Below are 19388 nucleotides of genomic sequence, written 5' to 3'. Positions count from 1 at the left end.
CTCGGTGAACTCATTGATACAACCCTAAACTTTCCTCCTCGCGCTAAATGCATTGGTATGGGGCGTATGCGCTCTATGGGCTCTGTTTGAAGACCTATTGATGGAATTCAGTTCTTGTACACCTCTCCACAAGATGTACACAAGAATCTTCCTTCCTCAACTAGAATAAAATTTGTGAGGAAGGTTCATACATGCCATTGGTATAGGAGTTGTAAATTACGGAAGGGATTAGAAGTACGGTTCTATTATAAAGTATGAATGGGACTGAATTGCACTGAAAAAATTTCACCTCCCTTCGACTGGTGGGAAGAGGGGGGCTAGCGAAGCTCGCCATCCGCGGCTCTTCGTTGTCGTAAAGCACCGGCTTTGCGCTTACTCACGGCGAGGTCGGCATGTCGACGCCGAGCCCTTTCTCGTGCGATTTCCCGGCGGCGTTGATCAAACGTTGCCTGTTCTTTGGCAGAACGCACGGCGCGAGGCCTATGCATCGTAGCTACGATAGTGGTCTGACGCAAGAAACACTCGTTCCTCTCACGTTATCTAGACACACGACTCCTATTAGCATAGAGAATGACGTCAACACGGCGACACAGCAGGATTCTCCATTCATCCGGTCTATTGCTCGTTTTATAGCAATTCATCACGTGTACAGCTCCGAGAGCAGCAGGCGGCTTTCATAAAACGATTCTTGTTCTTCAGCCCAACGCACGACGCCCGACCGATCCATCTCGGCTCCCACAGCGTTTGGACGCGAAAAACATTAGTTGATTTTGTGACGTCATCCTCAAACGCACTGTATGTGTGCCTGAGACACAGACACGCGCTATGATAAGCGCTATGCTTTAATTTCTTTTAATCAGTTCTCACACAAGTGATGCGACCATTCTGGCTGTATGTATTTCACAACTGTACATTAAAAGGGATTCATTCTTGGTCATGGGACGACGAGCGTCTGTCTTACTGTGTGACATGGTGTCAGAAGTGGCTATGTCAAAGCTGACTACGATGTAGCGCTGCAACAACCCGTCAACAAGCGAACGAGCGCCTTTTTCCACAAGAGAAAATCCTTCCGGTGACAATCGTCAAGCAACGCTTCAGCATGGCAGGAATCAAGGCTCCTAGGCCATTCGACTTCCAGAACGCTGCGGACTGGCCCGCCTGGATGGACGAATTCGATTACTACAGATTCGCATCAGGACTACACGAGGAACCAGACGAAGTACAAGTAAGGACTCTTCTCTATACCATGGGCAGAAAGTCACGGGAGATTCTGCGGTCGCTAAACGCGAAAGACGAAGAAATGGAGGACTTCAACCTCGTAAAGTCAAAATTTAAGGGCTATTTCGTCCATACCAAGAACACAGTCTACGAGAGTGCTCGCTTTAATGTACGCCGCCAACAATTGGGAGAAGCAGTAGACCAGTTTGCAACCGAGCTTAACAGGCTGGCAGACAGATACGAGTTGAAAGAAATGAAGGAACGCCTAATAAGAGACCGCTTCGTAGTAGGACTACGGGACCAGCTTCTCTCGGAAGAACTACAGGTGGATCCTAATCTCACGCTGAGCACTGCTTTGGCAAAGGTGCGTACAAGCGAAACGGTAAAGAAACAGCAAGCCGAGCTAAAAGAGCACGAGGGCGCTATCCCAGCAGCTTGTGTCGCCGAGAAAACCCCTGGAAAGAGCAAAAAGTTTACACGCGGTCAGAAGCCAGCTTATCGTGGAAAGTTCTGCAGTTTCTGCTCCGGACCATTTCATCCGAGAAGCAGTTGTCCAGCGAAAAAAGAAAGATGCAGGTTTTCCCGACTTTTCGAAGTTGGGCCACTTCGAAAAGGCGTGCCGAAAAAAGAGACGAGCAGACGGGAATCTTGACGACATTGCCGAAGCTGATAAATTTCTTGGCCCGGTCGAGCAATCGGCGAACACACCATCTCAGCACTTCGTCACGGTACTGATAAACGACCATAAGCTCCGCATGAAAGTAGATACGGGTGCCGAAGTGACAGTCGTCGGGCAAAATTTTCCTTTACTTCCGCGTTCTCTGGTCAAAGCAGGTGATCTTAAAGGACCGAACAATGCAATCATTCATACGATCGGAAAGTTTCACGTTGAAGTCGCTTGGAAGGACAACCGTTCGAAGCAGACAATTTACGTCGTGCATAACTTGAGCACAACCTTGTTGCGACTACAAGCTATAAAAGCCCTAGGAACCGTTCGCTTCCTAGATTACTTAGGAACTGCTAACGACATCGTAAGCAGGTATCCTAAAATATTCCAAGGCACGGGTTCCATATCTGGAGAACATACCATACGTCTCGTTCCGAATGCAATACCGTACTCCCTGTATACACCCAGACGGATTCCTATTCCCATGAAGGAAAAAGTCAAGCAAGAGCTGGACAGGCTAGAACGAGAAGGAATTATACAAAAGGTCGAAGAACCGACAGAATGGTGCGCTCCTATTGTCCCCGCAATGAAGCCGTCTGGAGCAGTAAGGATATGCGTCGACTTAACTCAATTGAACCAATTTGTCAGACGCGAGCGTCATCAGCCACCGACGGTAGAGCAAGTTATGGGAAGCTTCCAGGAAGCCAAGGTCTTTTTTAAACTGGACGCGAATTGTGGATTCTACCAGATAAAGATTTCCGAAGAGCGTCAAAAGCTCACGACTTTCATGACGCCGTGTGGGCTGTACTACTGCCGCAGGTTGCCGTTCGGGATCACATCAGCACCAGAAATTTTTCAAATTTTCAAAGTTCAGACGGCGTACTGAACTACATGGACGACATCCTGGTGTACGGCAAGAAAGACTTGGAACATGACAACCGCCTTCGTAACGTGCTCGACCGACTGGAATAAACAGGAGTAACCCTTAACAAGGAAAAACGTTGTTTCGCTGTTCAGCAAGTAGCATTTCTGGTCATGATCTTTGACGCCAGTGGTGTGCGCCCAGATCCTGAGATCAGAGCAATCAAGGAGCTGCCTCGACCCCAAAACGTCACTGAGGTTCGTTCCTTATTAGGCATGATTAACCACCTCGCAAGGTTTCTTCCTGATGCTGCTTCTATATCTGCGCCTTTAAGCAGCCTCCTCAACGAAGACAGCGACTGGTGTTGGGGAACTCATCAAGAGGAAGCTTTTGAGAAGATCAAAACTACTCTCAGCTCTAATAGATGCCTGGCAAGGTACAATCCCATGTGCTCGACAATCGTTTCGGCGGGCGCGTCTTCGCAAGGACTTGGCGCCGTACTACTCCAGGATCAGCCATCTGTCGAAAGACGTCGAGTAGCATATGCCTCCAGATCGCTCACAAAAACAGAGCAGAGGTATTCACAAATCGAGAAGAAAGCGTTGGCTTTGACCTGGGCAGCAGAACGCTTCGACGAATTTCCGAGAGGCCTCTCGTTTTTATTTGAGACAGACCACAAGCCCCTCCTTCCGCTACTGGGTCCCGATCCTCTCAATTCTCTTCCACCAAGAATCCAAAGGTTCAGAATGCGTCCTATGCGGTACTTGTTCACGCTCACACACGTCCCGGGTAAAACCATCGCTACAGCAGGCACTCTTTCTCGAGCCAGAGTGATGAACACAGGACTGTCTATCGGGGAATTGTCTGATGCTGACGTCTCGGCTCACATGGATGGAGTCGTTCGATATGCGCTCTCAGATGACATGCTCGAATGCATACGCTCAGAGCAGGTAACGGACCCCGAGTGCGCATCGTGGCTCGAAGCTTGCACGCAAGGTTGGCACGCAAAGGACCGGCTACCGCGAGTTCTCAAACCATTCTGGGCGCATCGTGGCAACATCACGGTTTGCAAGCAGTTGCTTCTAAAGGACGCCAGACATGTAATCCCAAGATCTCTGCGGAAAGAAATGCTTCAGAGAATCCACGAAGGGCATCAAGGTATTGCCCGCTGCCGCGCAAACGCAAAGGAATAATCCCAGTGGCCAGGAATTAGCCAGAAAATTGCAACAACCGTAGCCAACTGCCAAACTAGTGCTGCAGAGCGCACCCAATTTTTCGAACCAATGGTCCCATCTGAAACAACTGAGCTTCCATGGGAGAAAATCGTAATTGATTTATTTGAGATGAAAGGAGCTGTCTATCTTGTTGTCGACTACCATTCCAGGTATCCTGAGCTGGCCCTGCTGGATCAAGGGACATCGTCACAGGTGGTCATCCAGCATCTGAAAAGCATCTTCGCCAGGCATGGGATACCGAAAACGGTAATATCAGACAACGGACCACAGTTCATCTCATTTGCTTTCATTGATTTTGCAAGAAAATACGGCTTCAAGCATGTTACAACGAGCCTTCGTTACCCGCAGGCTAACGGGGAAGCTGAGCGCATGGTAGGGACTCCCATTATAGTACTGAAGGAAGCACCGGACCCATACATTGCCTTGCTGAATTATAGAAACACACCGGGCCCAACCAGCTATAGCCCAGCACAACCGCTAATGAGCCGCCGCTTACGCTCACGAGTGCCATGCATGTCATCCGCTTTATAGTCGCGAGTGGAAACCATTTCTTGGAAAAAGCAGGACGTAAAATACAGACAGAAACAAAAGATGTATTTTGACAGACGTAATGCTACGAGACCTCTTCCCAGTTTATCCGCAGGCAACCAAGTATGGCTGAGAGACAGATGCGCCGAGGGCACAGTCCTTTGTCCTTCCTCAACACCAAGATCCTACTGAGTCCAGACTGCAGGGAGAACCATACGCAGAAACAGACGCCATCGGTTACTGCTCCCAAACGGAGGAGAAACCAGTCCCGTCCCGGCCAAACAGCCTCTACAAAGCAGCCTGCCAACGGACCCAACCGACAACGTGTACATCGTGGCTAAGCAATCGTCCGACACCCAAAAGACCCTTCCACCGTACGAAACTTCTAGACCCGAGCAAAGAACGATGCGATACGGTCGCGTGGTACGAGCGCCGAAAAGACTCGGCATTGATGACATCTTTGTAAAGTGCTTTCCTTTCTTGGTAGGCACACAGTGCTTGTAAAGCGGGGAAGATTTGACGTCATCCTCATACGCCGTGTGTGTGTGCCTGAGCCACAGACACGCGCTAAGATAAGCGCTATGCTCTCATTTCTTTTAACCAGTTCTCACACAAGTCATGTGACCATTCTGGCTGTATATATTCCACGACTGTACATTAAAAAGGATTCATTCTTGGTCATGGGACGACGAGCGTCTGTCTGACTGTTTGACAGATTTCACGTTACCTCGACACACGATTCCTATTGGTGGAGAGAATGATGTCAGTAGCGCGGTTGCGCAGCACGATTCTCCGTTCAACGCGTCTATTGCTTGTTTTAAAGCGAAATTTTTACTCGCCGCGAACTTGCGATTTCGCCGTGGTGGTGCTCCGAGTAGGCACATGACGTCACAACGCGCGCCTCGCCGAGCATATTTCTCTCTCTCTCGCTCCCTAGTCACTAGTGCGCATGCGCCACTAGTAGCACCCAGCCACGGGTGTTCCACCGCTGCCCAGCGCCGCGCCTTTCCGCCGCTGCCATTCGGTATGACGTCACACCGCGTTCCTCATTGTTGCGTTCGCCTCCGCTCGCTTCGGCAGCTACGTTGCATGTCAGATAATATGGAGGATTGAAAAGGAGAGCTCGCGTGCGCCGCAACTACAGTTGAGGTGGCAGTATGAATGCTGACAATTCTGAAAAGCAGGAGGAGGCCTAGAGTCGACATCGGAACGAGATGAAGAGGAAACGAATCGCCGAAAAAACAGACGAACAGCGCGCAGAACGACCGGCTAGCCTCAACATACCTAGACAACCAGACTAACCTGGACTTGCAATCAAGATTAAGCAAGGCTAACCATGCTATGCCTTAGCTTTCGATGCGTATGTCCTAGTATAGCCGAGCTAAGCCACTGCCATTTTTTTTCGCTCTCTCCTTCCCTAGTCACTACTGCGCGTGCGCCACTAGTAGCACCGAGCCACAGGTGTTGCGCCTTTGCGCAGAGCCGCGTCTTTCGACCACCAGCGTTTGGATGACGTCACACCGCGTTCCTCGTCGTTGCGCTTACCTCCGCTCGCTTCGCCAGCTGCATCGCATGCCTGACATGTCGGAGGATTGAAAAGGAGACCTCGCGTGCGCCGCAACCACAGCTGAGGCGGCAGTATGGACGGCGACAATTCTGATAAGCAGGAAGATGCCTCGAATCTTCATCGGAACGAAATGAAGAAGCGAATCGCGCAGGAAACAGACGAACAGCGCACCGAAAGACTGGCTAAATGCCCCGACATAGCTTGACAGCGAGACTAACCTAGACTTGTAATCAATATTAACCAAGGGTAACCATGCTATGCCTTAGCTTTCACAACGTATATCCGAGCATATCCGAGCACAGCCGAACTAAGCCAATGCCAATTTTTTTTCTTTAGAGCAATACGTGCACGAATGGTAGCTCTGACAGCAGCAGGCGGCGTTCATGAAACGCCGTGTGTTTTCTGTACGAGGATAACTTTCCAGGCTGCGCTTGCACCGCTATTCGCCGGGTGCTACCACGTGGTGTGAAATGGCGTCAAATGTTTAACTGCGCCGCTGCGATGCAAAATTTACGTGCACCGCGCTGACTCGTTTCCGTCAGTGCCAACGAAATTACAATCAGTCGACCATCGAGCGTGCGTTACAACGATCGGCTCCGGGTTGCAAGTACGTAATTCGACGATATAAGTTAATGATTTTGGTGAAGTGGTACGAAACATAATTTCAACACTTGTATTGCAACATGACCGGGGCAACAAACTGCACCAATCGCATGGGCGGTGACAAAGTTTTTTACGCGGTGCCGTTCGTACGGACGAGACCGGCCGGTCTCAAAAGCAACCAGAATATGCGTTGGGCGTTCTCCTTGTTTGCGGGAGTGAGATCGGCTTGTTTACACGATAGCAGCATTTATCTCGAGTAACACTCCTGCGCACGCTGAAATGTGCGCACCTGGCATGAGAGGTTGTGCACTGGTGCAATGTTTGGTTTATGTGCAACGCGACACAGACGCAGTACCAAGAATGGAGGACACGTCTATATCGCGCTGCACATGTGCACCAAGAATGTGAGCTTACCAACTTGCTCAATTCACTGTGAAGCTTGTAGGATTGTTCTGACTATGGGGGCTTAGAACGGTGTATTATAACCAGAGTAAATACTAGCAGATAAAATTTGCCCGCTGCACCCTGGCTTTTCTCTACTCTGTGTTTTCTTTAATTTTTTATCACTGTTCTGATTTTTCATGTAAGGTCGATTCATGTACTGGTGTTCATTGTTTTGTAGTAAAACAAAACATCGCGTGCTCCCGCTGATGAGACAGCTGTGATAGCTTCAGCATATACCACCCACAATATTGACACGTGAACCCGATTTTCTTTTACGGGTGAGCGCTTTTCACCATCATCAGCCTGGTTAAGCCCACTGCAGGGCAAAGGCCTCTCCCATATTTCTCCAACAACCCCGGTCATGTACTAATTGTGACCATGCCGTCCCTGCAAACTTCTTAATCTCATCCGCCCACCTGACTTTCTGTCGCCCCCTGCTACGCTTCCTTTCGCTTGGAATCCAGTCCGTAACCCTTAATGACCATCGGTTATCTTCCCTCCACATTACATGTAATGTCCATGCCCCCCCCCCATTTCTTTTTCTTGATTTCAACTAAGATGTCATTAACTCGTGTTTGTTCCCTCACCCAATCTGCTCTTTTCTTATCCCTTAACGTTACACCCATCATTTTTCTTTCCATAGCTCCTTGCGTCGTCCTCAATTTAAGTAGAACCCTTTTCGTAAGCCTCCAGGTTTCTGCCCCGTAGGTGAGTACTGGTAAGACACAGCTATTATACACTTTTCTCTTGAGGGATAGCGGAAACCTGCTGTTCACGATCTGAGAATGCCTGCCAAATGCAGCCCAGCCCATTCTTATTCTTCTGATTATTTCCGTCTCATGATTCGGATCCGCCGTCACTACCTGCCCTAAGTAGATGTATTCCCTTACCACTTCCAGTGGCTCGCTACCTATTGTAAATTGCTGTTCTCTTCCCAGACTGTTAAGCATTACTTTAGTTTTCTGCAGAATAATTTTTAGACCCACTCTTCTGCTTTGCCTCTCCAGGTCAGTGAGCATGCATTGCAATTGGTCCCCTGAGTTACTAAGCAAGGCAATATCATCAGCGAATCGCTAGTTACTAAGGTACTGTCCATTAACTTTTATCCCCAATTCTTCCGAATCCAGGTCTCTGAATACCTCCTGTAAACACGCTGTGAATAGCATTGGAGAGATCGTATCTCCCTGCCTGACGCCCTTCTTTATTGAGATTTTGTTGCTTTCTTTATGGAGGACTACGTATACGGTGGCTGTGGAGCCGCTGTAGATATCTTACAGTATTTTTACATCCGGCTCGTGTAACCTTGATTCCATAATGCCTGCATGACTGCTGAGGTTTCGACTGAATCCAAACGCATTTTCGTAATCAATGAAAGCTATATATAAGGGTTGGTTATATTCCGCACAATTCTGTGTCACCTGATTGATTGTGTGAATATGGTCTATTGTTGAGTAGCCTTTACGGAATGCTGCCTGGTCCTTTGCTTGAAGGAAGTCTAAGGTGTTCCTGATTCTATTTGTGATTACCTTAGTAAATAGTGTGTAGCCAATGGACAGTAAGCTGATCGGTCTATAATTTTTCAAGTCTTTGGCGTCCCCTTTCTTATGGATTAGGATTATCTTAGCGTTCTTCCAAGATTCCGGCACGCTCGAGGTCATGAGTCATTGCGTAAACAGGGTGGCCAGTTTCTCTAGAACAAGCTGCCCACCATCCTTCAACAAATCTGCTGTTACCTGATCCTCCCCAGCTGCCTTCCCCCTTTGCACATCTCACAAGGCTTTCTTTATTTCTTCCGGCGTTACCTTTGTGATTTCGAATTCCTCTAGACTATTTTCTCTTCCATTAGAGTCGTGGGTGGCACTGGTACTGTATAAATCTCTATAGAACTCCTCAGCCACTTGAACTATCTCATCCATATTAGTAATGATATTGCCGGCTTTGTCTCTTAACGCATACATCTGATTCTTGCCTATTCTGAGTTTCTTCTTCACTGTCTTTAGGCTTCCTCCGTTCCTGAGAGCATGTTCAATTCTATCCATATTACACTTCCTTATGTCAGCTGTCTTACGCTTGTTGATTAACTTCGAAAGTTGTGCCAGTTCTATTCTAGGTGTAGGCTTAGAGGCTTTCATACATTGGCGTTTCTTGATCAAATCTTTCGTCTCCTGCGATAGTTTACTGGTATCCTGCCTAACGGAGTTACCACCGACTTCCATTGCACACTCCTTAATGATGTCCACAAGACTGTCGTTCATTGCTTCAACACTAATGTCCTCTTCCTGAGTTAAAGCCGTATACCTGTTCTGTAGCTTGATCTGGAATTCCTCTGTTTCCCCTCTTACCGCTAACTCATTGATCGGCTTCTTATGTACCAGTTTCTTCCGTTCCCTCCTCAGGTCTAGGCTAATTCGAGTTCTTACCATCCTGTAGTCACTGCAGCGCACCTTGCCGAGCACGTCCACATCTTGTATGATGCCAGGGTTAGCACAGAGTATGAAGTCTATTTCATTTCTAGTCTCGCCGTTCGGGCTCCTCCACGTCCACTTTCGGCTATCCCGCTTGCGGAAGAACGTATTCAGTATCCGCATATTATTCTGTCCCACAAACTCTACTACTAACTCTCCCCTGCTATTCCTAGTGCCTATGTCATATTCCCCCACTGCCTTGTCTCCAGCCTGCTTCTTGCCTACCTTGGCATTAAAGTCGCCCATTAGTATAGTGTGTTTAGTTTTTACTCTACCCATCGCCGATTCCACGTCTTCATAGAAGCTTTCGACTTCCTGGTCATCATTACTGGATGTAGGGGCGTAGACCTGTACAACCTTCATTTTGTACCCCTTATTAAGTTTCACAACAAGATCTGCCACCCTGTCGTTAATGCTATAGAATTCCTGTATGTTACCAGCTATATTCGTATGAATCAGGAATCCGACTCCTAGTTCTCTCCGCTAAGCCCCGGTAGCACAGGACATGCCCGCTTTTTAGCACTGTGTATGTTTCTTTTGGCCTCCTAACTTCACTGAGCCGTATTATATGCCATTTACTGCCCTCTAATTCCTCCAATAGCACTGCTAGACTCGCCTCACTAGATAACGTTCTAGCGTTAAACGTTGCCAGGTTCAAATTCCAATGGCCGCCTGTCCGGAGCCAGGGATTCTTAGCACCCTCTGCAGCGTCGCAGGTCTGACAGCTGCTGGGGACTGAGGGCCGGGGTTTGATTGTTGTGTTCATATAGGAGGTTGTGGCCAAGTACTGCCCCAGGGTGGCCAATCCTGCTCTGGTGAGGGAATGCGTTACCGGTTCTGGTCACCGCGAACAGGCCACACTCCAGGCTTCTTTGTGCAATTTTATCAACACGCGGATTTTTTTCTTTTATTTTTAATTCGGTGGAAAATTGCCGGCACCGGGATTCGAGCCACGGCCCTCTTGCACGCGAGGCGGGCGTTCTACCTCTACGCCACCGCTGCACCGAGCGCTTTTACCGTCTAAAAAATATTATCGTTCAGCGCGGGACGTGCCTACATGTATGGGAAGTTTCTAGAATGTTATCGATGTTTCTATCTGCTCTCTGTTGCCGCCGAACCTTGTGTAATGTGATTGCATGTATGCGCGGCGCAGATGGTATAGAACTTTGTAGAAGGTACGCGGGTACCAGCGATTGCCTTTGAACATTCGACGACTGATCAATAAAAGCCGACACGCTTGACCCACTGATAAGATTTAGACGATCGCTGACTGTGTTCGCCGCTGTCGCAGTCCTTTTAGCGTAGCCGGCTTTTTGTGGGCACAGGTTCGCCCAATATAAGCTAGTTTCGTCTTTCACCGTATTGCTACTGTGTATTTACACTCTCTTCCACCTGACATCTGGTGGAGGCGCTTGGTGTTCATGTACCAGACTCCCTCACAAGGCCTTCACCCAAGCCCGAACGTTGAAGACACCAACGTCGCCAAGAACCAGTTAGGTAGCCGCAGGCCGCAAGCACTGCCGCCTGAGGACGGACTTTAGCCTGAGACGACCAGCAAGATCGTTACCAAGACATCCCTAATGGCAGCCCCGGCGTCCCCCGTCGTGCTACAGCAGCCCAGGGAGCCTCCCACCTTCCGCGGTTCACAATTCGAAGATCCGGAAAGCTGGCTTGAGCCGTATGAGAAGGTGACTGCGTTTAACAACTGGAACAGCGATGACAAGCTACGACATGTCTATGACATTGGAAGATGCCGCCAGGACGTGGTTCGAGAATGAAGAAACTACCTTAACGACGTGGGAGCTGTTCTGCAGCGGCTTTCTCTAGACATTTACAAGTATCGGGCGAAAAGAGCGAGCCCACGCTCTACTAGAAACCAGAGCGCAGCTGCCCAATGAGATGATTTCGATCTTCATGGAGGAGATGGCCCGTCTATTCCGCGACGTCGAGTCGGAACTGTATGAAGCGAAAGGATTCCGCCTACTCATGCGTGATGTGAAAGAGGAGCTTTTCGCCGGAATGGTAAGAAGCCCACCGAACACCGTCGACGAGATTCTTCGCCAGGCCCCGAGCATCGATAAGACACCGGAAATGCGGAACCTGTAATTCGACCGCAGCTCCAACTCAACAAACTACGCCGGAGTTCAATCACTGGCCACCAAAGACGTGCGCGACAATATGGGGGCGGTCGTACGAGCGGAGCTTCAGAAGCTCTCGCCTTCATCGCCGCCTCCAGTGGCTTCAATCACCCAAATCGTCAAATAAGAGGTGCAGCGATCGCTTGGAGTTGACGACGTGCCACTGCAACCACTGCAGCCCCAGCCGGAACCGATCACCTACGCCGTCATCCTGACGAAGCCCTAAAGCCAAGAATACGCCGAAGAAAGACCACCTGACGACACCACGTACCAGCCACAGGCCACCGCGACGCAGCCGAGGTCCAACGCCAAGGCCTAAGTGTAACGCAGGACGAAGAACCACCGACCTCGACGTGCTTCCCGACGGCCACGCAGTAGTCACGGCCTTAGTAGACACAGGAGCCGATTACAGCGTTATGATTGGACCCATCGCCGCCCAGTTGAAGAAAGTTAAGATTGAATGGGAAGGCCCGAAAATTCGGACCACTGGTGGACACCTCATAACGCCGACTGAAATCTGCACGGCAAGAATCACCATTTATGACCGGACTTACACGGCCATCTTCGTTATCCTCCAACATTGTTCATGAGAGGTCATTCTCGGCATGGGCTTCCTGAACGAACACGACGCAATCATCAACCTGAAGTCGAAGTCAATAACGCTGTCGGAAGATCAAGAGATACCGCCACAGAGCCCTCGTGGTCACATCGGATTGAGTGTGCTCGAAGATGAAGTGAGCATCCCGCCTCGCTCGCACATTGTTGTTTCGGTCGGCACGGAAACACCCACTGACGTAGAAGGCGTCATCGAAGGCGAACAACGCCTACTGCTAAACCGTGAAATTTTCGTCGCAAGAGGGATCAGTCGACTGCACGGAGGAAGCACGAAAGCGTTGATGACAAACGTCAGCCAGGAGTTCAAGCAGATCAACAAGGGTACGGCGGTCGCATGCATCGAGGAAATTCTGGAAAGAAGCAGTGCACTTGTCCTCTCAGATTCTGCCGCATCTACCCCGACGACCGCAGTTCCCGAGCCAGACTTCGACGTAAATCCAAATCTTCCCGTGATTAAGCAGCAACTGCTCAGAAGTCTGTTTCGAAGATACAAAGGCTGCTTTTCGACGTCATCAAGGGTTCGACAAACACCAGTCGCAAAGCATCGCATAATAACCGACGACTGAGCTCGACCACACGGCAAAAGTCCTTACCGAGTTTTGGCGAGAGAACATGAAGCTATTAGGCAACAAGTCGAGGATATGCTATGCGATGACATCATCCAGCCGTTGAAAAGACGGTGGGCATCTCCTGTAGTCATGGTGAAAAAAAAGGACGGAACCCTACGTTTCTGCGTCGATTATTGTCAACTGAACAAGACCCCGAACAAGGATGTATGCCCCCTGCCACAGATAGATGATGCATTGGACCGGATCTGCAACGCTAAATACTTCTCGTCGATGGACCACAAGTCTGGCTGCTGGCAAACAGAAGTCGACGAAACGGATCGCGAAAAGACCGCCTTCATCCGGACAGATGGCGTCTATGAGTTCAAAGTTATGGTATTTGGACTTTGCTGGGCGCTTGCGATGTTCCATTGTGTGATGGACATTATTTTAGCAGTATTGAAGTAGCAGAACTGTCTCGTTTGTTTAGATGACGTCGTTGACTTTGCCGGAAATTTCAACGATCACCTTAGGCGGCTTGCGACCGTTCTAGAGGCGATCAAGTCATCAGGGCTTACTCTGAAGCCGGAAAAGCGCCGCTTCGCCTACGATGAGCTCGTGTTTCTAGGCCATGTAATCAGTAAATCTTGAGTCCGCCTCGACCCACAGAAGACAGCTGTCATCGAAAACTTCCCGCAACCCATCGACACGAAGGCAGTGCGTAGATTCCTTGGCATGTGTGCCTACTATGAGCGCTTTGTCATGAACTTTTGACGCCTCGTGGAGCCGCTAACACATCTAGTTAAATGTGATGTCTACTTCAAGCTGGAAACGCCGCAGGCCGAAGCATTTCAAGATGTAAACGATGCATGAAGTTGCCGCTGGTACTTGCACACTTCGACGAGGACGCCGATACCGAAATCCACACTGAGGCTAGGAGCGTAGACCTCGGTGCCGTCCTAGTCCAGAGAAAAGACAAACTTGAACGAGTGATAGCTTACGCTAGCCGGGCGCTGTCAAAAGCAGTAGGAAATTATTCTGCGGCCAAAAAGGAATGCCTCGCCATCGTTTTAACCAAAGCAAAATTTTGCCCTTACCTATATGGCAGGTCATTCAAAGTCATCAGCGACCAGCACGCGTTGTGTTGGCTAGATAATTTAAAGGACCCTTCAGGACAAGACGTGCGACACGGTCCTGCCGTACGTAACCATTGCTTACAACATGGCTGCGCAAGAAACACAGATCATGCCGTTCACGCTGGTTTACGGCAGCAATCCGACGACTACTCTTGACGCCATGCTGCCGTACTTGTGCGACGAAGAGCATCTTGACGTCGCCACCTGTCTCCACCGCGCCGAAGAAGCCCGACAGCTGGCCCGCTAGCGGATCAAGAAGCAGCAGAGGACTGACACCCCACATTACAACCTTCGACGACGCTACGTCGAGTACCAGCCCGGCGACCGTGTTTGGGGTTGGACCCCTATACGCCTACGAGGACTTAGCGAGAAGATTTTATGCCGCTATTTCGGAATATACAAGTTCACATGACGCATTGGCGCACTGGACTATGAGGTCGTGCCAAACAGCGTTTCGCTATTGAGTGAAGTGAAGTGAAGTAGTTGATGCTGTGCGACTTAAACCATTCCACCACCGCTAATGAAATTTGGGGACTTCGCATAGCTGAGCTTTGGACTTTTTTTAGACTGTGTCACCTTGGATTTTGTTTCTTCGTTGTTGTTACTTAGTTTAATAATTGTGTTTCACTCTCCTGTTATGTTTGTAGCATCACGGCGATGGCTTTTGAGAGGGGTGAATTAACACTTGAACTCGTTTCTTTTACGGGTCAACGCTTTCACCGTCTATTTCTCTCAGCGCAGGACGCGCCTACATGTATCGGAGGAGGAAGGAGGGAAAGAGATAAGTAGAAGGCAGGGAGGTTAACCAGAATAACGTCCGGCTGGCTACCCTACACCGGAGGAAGGGGAAAGAGGGAAAACGAAGATAACAGGGAGAGATAAAGAAGGAAATTGCGGTGAGTTCGCTGACGTGTGCGGTCTGACAGAAATCGCATTAATAGTCACAGATGGTCGCACAAGCCCGTCGTCCTTAAGAAGCACAAAAGCGCCTTCACCGCTTTCCGGGCCGACGGGCGTTGGGGGCGGTGTTCCAGCACAAAAAGCCGCCGATCGTCCAGTTTTTGGAAAACTTTGGCAAGTTCTTGTCTTTCTGGGGTGTATCGTGGACAGTGGCACTGCAGGTGGCCGATGTTTTGTTCGGTGCCACAGACCTCGCATGCTGCGCTGTCAGTCACTCCAATTAATGTAGAATATGCCTCTGTGAAGGCAACTCTTTTCCAAAGGCGACAGAGAAGCGTAGCTTCACGTCGAGGAAGTCCGAGTGGAGGTCGGAGTTGCAGGGACGGGTTTAGTCAATGCAGTCTTGTAAGTCGTAAGTTTGGCGAGTTCCACTCGGTCAGTGTGAGACTACGTGCCACGTGTCGAAGCTGCCTAGCGGCGTCTGTCCTCTAAAGTGGCATTGGAACGCTGTGCTCTTCTTGATGTGCTGTGCGAGTAGTGTTATCGGCAGAAAATTACCACTGATTCAACAATGGCGAGGTACCCATAGAAAAATGATCTCGTGACCTTTTTGTTGGACGTGATGGTAAAGTTTCGCGATTTCGTATGTCAATTAGTCATGGCATCCGTGTCACACAACTGACTGCATGTACTGTAATGCCGGTTTAGAATCACAGAAAACAGCCCATTTTCTAGGTCTTTCAGAATCAATGAATTCTAGTGCTCGACCCAGGGCCGCTAGTTATGCCGCCGTTGAGGTCGTGACATGCGATGTCTTGAACCGCAGTGCCATTCCTCGTGTTGGTATAACCACGGCACCACCAGACCTGCCCGATGTAGTCGACCCATTGGTATAGATGTGCACGTGGTTGCTGTACTTTTCATGCAAAAGAAGTAAGCTCAGCTATTTTGGAGCAGGGGCCGGTAGATCTGCCTTCTTCTGTAGTCCTGGAATCATTATATGTACTTGTGGACGGCTCAAACAGCACGGACAAAACGCTGGCTTGGCCGGGGGTGCGTACCCTGAAGTAAACGACACACAATGTGCACTGACAATGCCGCTAAATGTCGAGCAGGTCCTTGCAGCAGTGAGGCTCGCAAAGTGGTGGGAAGGGGTCCTAGAATAATGCCTGAGATACATACGCATTGCGTAATCCTGCGCAAGGGCAAAGGTTTCAGCCGCTGATGCACTGCGTGGTAAGCCACGACATATCTTAAGGGCTTGGGCTTGAATGCTCTGAATCGTAGGCATGTTAGTCTTGTAGGTGTTGGATATTGCAGGCAGGCTGTATCGCGCAATCCAACGAACAACGCCTTGTACATCTGTAACATAGCGTGTATGGATACTCCCCAACTTTTTCCTGCAAGGTACCTGAACAGGTGACACATAGCAGTCAGCCGCTTTTTCACGTAATTCACGTGCGGAGTCCAAGATAGGTCTCTGTCAATTACGACTCCCAAGAACCTGTGGCTTCCGCTATATGGCATAAGTTGCCGGTTAATACATACGCCGTAAGCAGACATACGCTTCCTCGTAAATGCCACCATAGCGCACTTGCCGCATAAAAATCCAAGTCCTTGGCTGGAAGGCCAGGATTAAGTCCTCAAAGACGGGACTTCGCACAAGCGCGTCCCACTCTTCCTTGGTGAACTTCGGGCACAGCGGCCCGCGCTCCCAGAGCATATGAGGCAAAGTAGGAACCTTACCACAGGCCAAACAAGAACGATTCGGATAAATCTAGGGATATATGCTATTAAGGGATGCCGGATTTGGGTACGAGTTCGTTTGCAAGAGTGTGAGCGTGACCGTCTGTTTAAATTCATGAAATTCATTTGCGCCAAGAACACGTGTCCATACATTCAAACTTGCTTTATTGGAAGCCTACTGCTCTATCAATATGCCGGCTGTTTTTAACTGCACCAAACAAAAATTCTAACCAATGTAAGTCTTCGTGAGATCGTTTTATCATTCGAGTGTTCATATTGGTAACCTCTAGATACGGTTACACTGAGTCCTTGTGTGCGTAATTAACGAGGCTACGTTAATTATATTTCCAAGTATTGATCTTAAGTGGCTAAGAAAAATGAGTAGTTTGGAGCCAGTCATCGAAATTATCTGGCCGAGCGAAGGTATTTTGATTAAACATGCTTCTGTAAGAGCTATGCGAAGAAATATTTTCCAATTAAACGGTCTCGGAAAGCGTAACTCACTCCGAAAAAGATAGTCTGTAAAGTCAACCTGACCGCACGTAGCCTTTGTGATGTCAATAATATGGCTCCCTTAGCCTGTTCCTGGCGGACAGTCCGTTTCGATTTTTATTAAGAGGAAGTTTTAGCTCGGGCCCAACTCAGACGCGGCCTATTCAAATGCATGTAAAATGCAATAACGTTTTTCTGAGAAAACCTGTGAACTGATTTTAATCATGTTTGTTGCATTTGAGGGAGAAAGTTTAATTCAGGAGACTGTTGGAGGCGAAATTTCTATTCAGGGCCTCAATTTTGTTAAAAAGATTTTCAATAATTCAAAAGCTTGAAAAACTATAGAAGCAGGAATTTTATAAATTATTGACTCTGCATCAAGAACAGATATCGCGGCTCTAAAAACGGTATCCACTAGATCATTGAAAGCGGCCAATGTTGATGTTCATTTGACATCTTAGGTGAATTTTTTGTGTTTTGTACCAGGGTTCCGCAAAAGCTGTATTTACATATTACAAAATTTTTTTTAGATTCATGTGTAACATATCAATTTTTCCGCTTTAGCTGTACAAAAAGACACAATTCACATATTTCATACATCAATTTTCTTTGCATAGTTACAGCATTGTAAACTTGATAGTTTAGTTTTCTGAATATTTTCGATTCTTGGCATTTTTAATATATAATGTCGACCTAAAACAAGAATTCAAAACCAACAGTCCCTAAAAACCCTGTCCCTAAAACCCACAACAGTCACAGTCACCAACCAACAGTCACTGGATTTTAAATCTTTCTTTTAAATGCAACAAAACTTGCCAAAGTTGGTGCAATGGTTGCCCAGAAAAGGAATTCTCCTTTTACATGTATTTAGAGCACCCCAGCTAATGTTTCCTCTTAACGTTGTTTATTCCAAGGCAAGCATTTCAGTGTTTCATTATCAACATACCAGCGAACGTGTGCAGCCGATAGCTTGCTTGGTTGTACAAGCCACGCATGATGCAGTGAAGGCGCAGGTTTAGCGCGTCGCTGGTTTGAAGACTGTGAGCTGTCGCCATGGGAAGGAAGATAGCGAAGGTGAACAGCTAGGTAGCGGCTCATGGAGCTGTGCCAATGGTGACGTTCCATCGTGACGAAATCTGTGGCTGCGATATTGACGGCGCTGCCGCCTTTCTCTCTTTTTTGACTTGATTTCGCTTTCAGAAAGAGATAATGCTATAAATGCAGAGTCATTCGCTCTTGTCTCGTGGATTTCAATACGGGTTTAAATAAACTCTATACTCAATTCAACTCGGAGTGTAGGCGTAAGCGGGGAAGCGCTCACACACACACGCACACATGCACGCACGCACGAGCGCACACACGCACACACTCATACATACAGAGAGAGAAAGAGAGATACGACACATATTCGCCCGCATTTAAGTTTATGCGCGTCCGCGAGTCACACACGCACAAAAATTTACGCACGCAGGCACAGGGATAGCACGCTCACACAAATGCACGTTCACACAAATGCACGCTCCAGGTCTCGCTGCTGCTTGCGCGAGCGACCCGGAACCTCAACGGACCTGCTTCGCGGGGACACAAGCGGTGAGCTGGTCAGGACGGCTTTTCCCCTTTCACACCATCCACCAAGACAGCGCGCTCTCATCACGCCTACACAGCATCCACCCCACAAAATTCTTTACCCATACACAATACTGATATTCAACTGCAAATTCTAGCTGAACTAAAGGCCATCAGAGAAGAAAACAAACGCCTTCATGAAGAAAACAACAAACAATCGTACTGCGACTAAGCATTCCACATCAATAAGCGCACCCTCAATGCCATCATCTTCGGAACGTTCTGAACCCATGATTATCGAGGAATCACGAAACCAACAGAAATCGCAAAAGTCGCGAAGAAAGTCGATGTACTGCAATGGCAGCTTCTGGCAATGCAACAAAGCATCCAGCAACTGGCAAGTTCAATTGAAGAAACACAGCTCGCAAAATATCAGCGACGCAAGAAAATGAGTACACTGGCACAACAGGAAGCAGAGCACGGACACCCTGTCCATCCACCCGTAAGCTAGGATTAATAGCAAAACCTACCACAGGAAAGAAAACACACTCCTAATCTGGAAATGGAATCGTCAAAGCTACAAACGCAAGCAAACATCAATGAGACAGTACATAACTAACGCGAAAACTACACCAAGCGTAATCGCACTGCAGTAAACAGG

At 48.6% G+C, this 19388-nt stretch overlaps 1 protein-coding gene and 1 pseudogene across 1 annotated transcript in view; one reads left to right on the top strand and one right to left on the bottom strand.

Annotated features, from left to right (window-relative positions):
- Positions 1-19388, bottom strand: part of LOC142586849 (uncharacterized) — a 513536-nt gene that overhangs the window by 201606 nt on the left and 292542 nt on the right. The window lies entirely within an intron of this gene.
- Positions 967-2857, top strand: LOC142588170 (uncharacterized; annotated as a pseudogene).

Source organism: Dermacentor variabilis, chromosome 7 (assembly GCF_050947875.1).
Source record: "Dermacentor variabilis isolate Ectoservices chromosome 7, ASM5094787v1, whole genome shotgun sequence".
Lineage (NCBI taxonomy): Eukaryota > Metazoa > Arthropoda > Arachnida > Ixodida > Ixodidae > Dermacentor > Dermacentor variabilis.
Note: the sequence above shows the minus strand (reverse complement) of the source record. Positions and strands in the feature narration are given on the sequence as shown.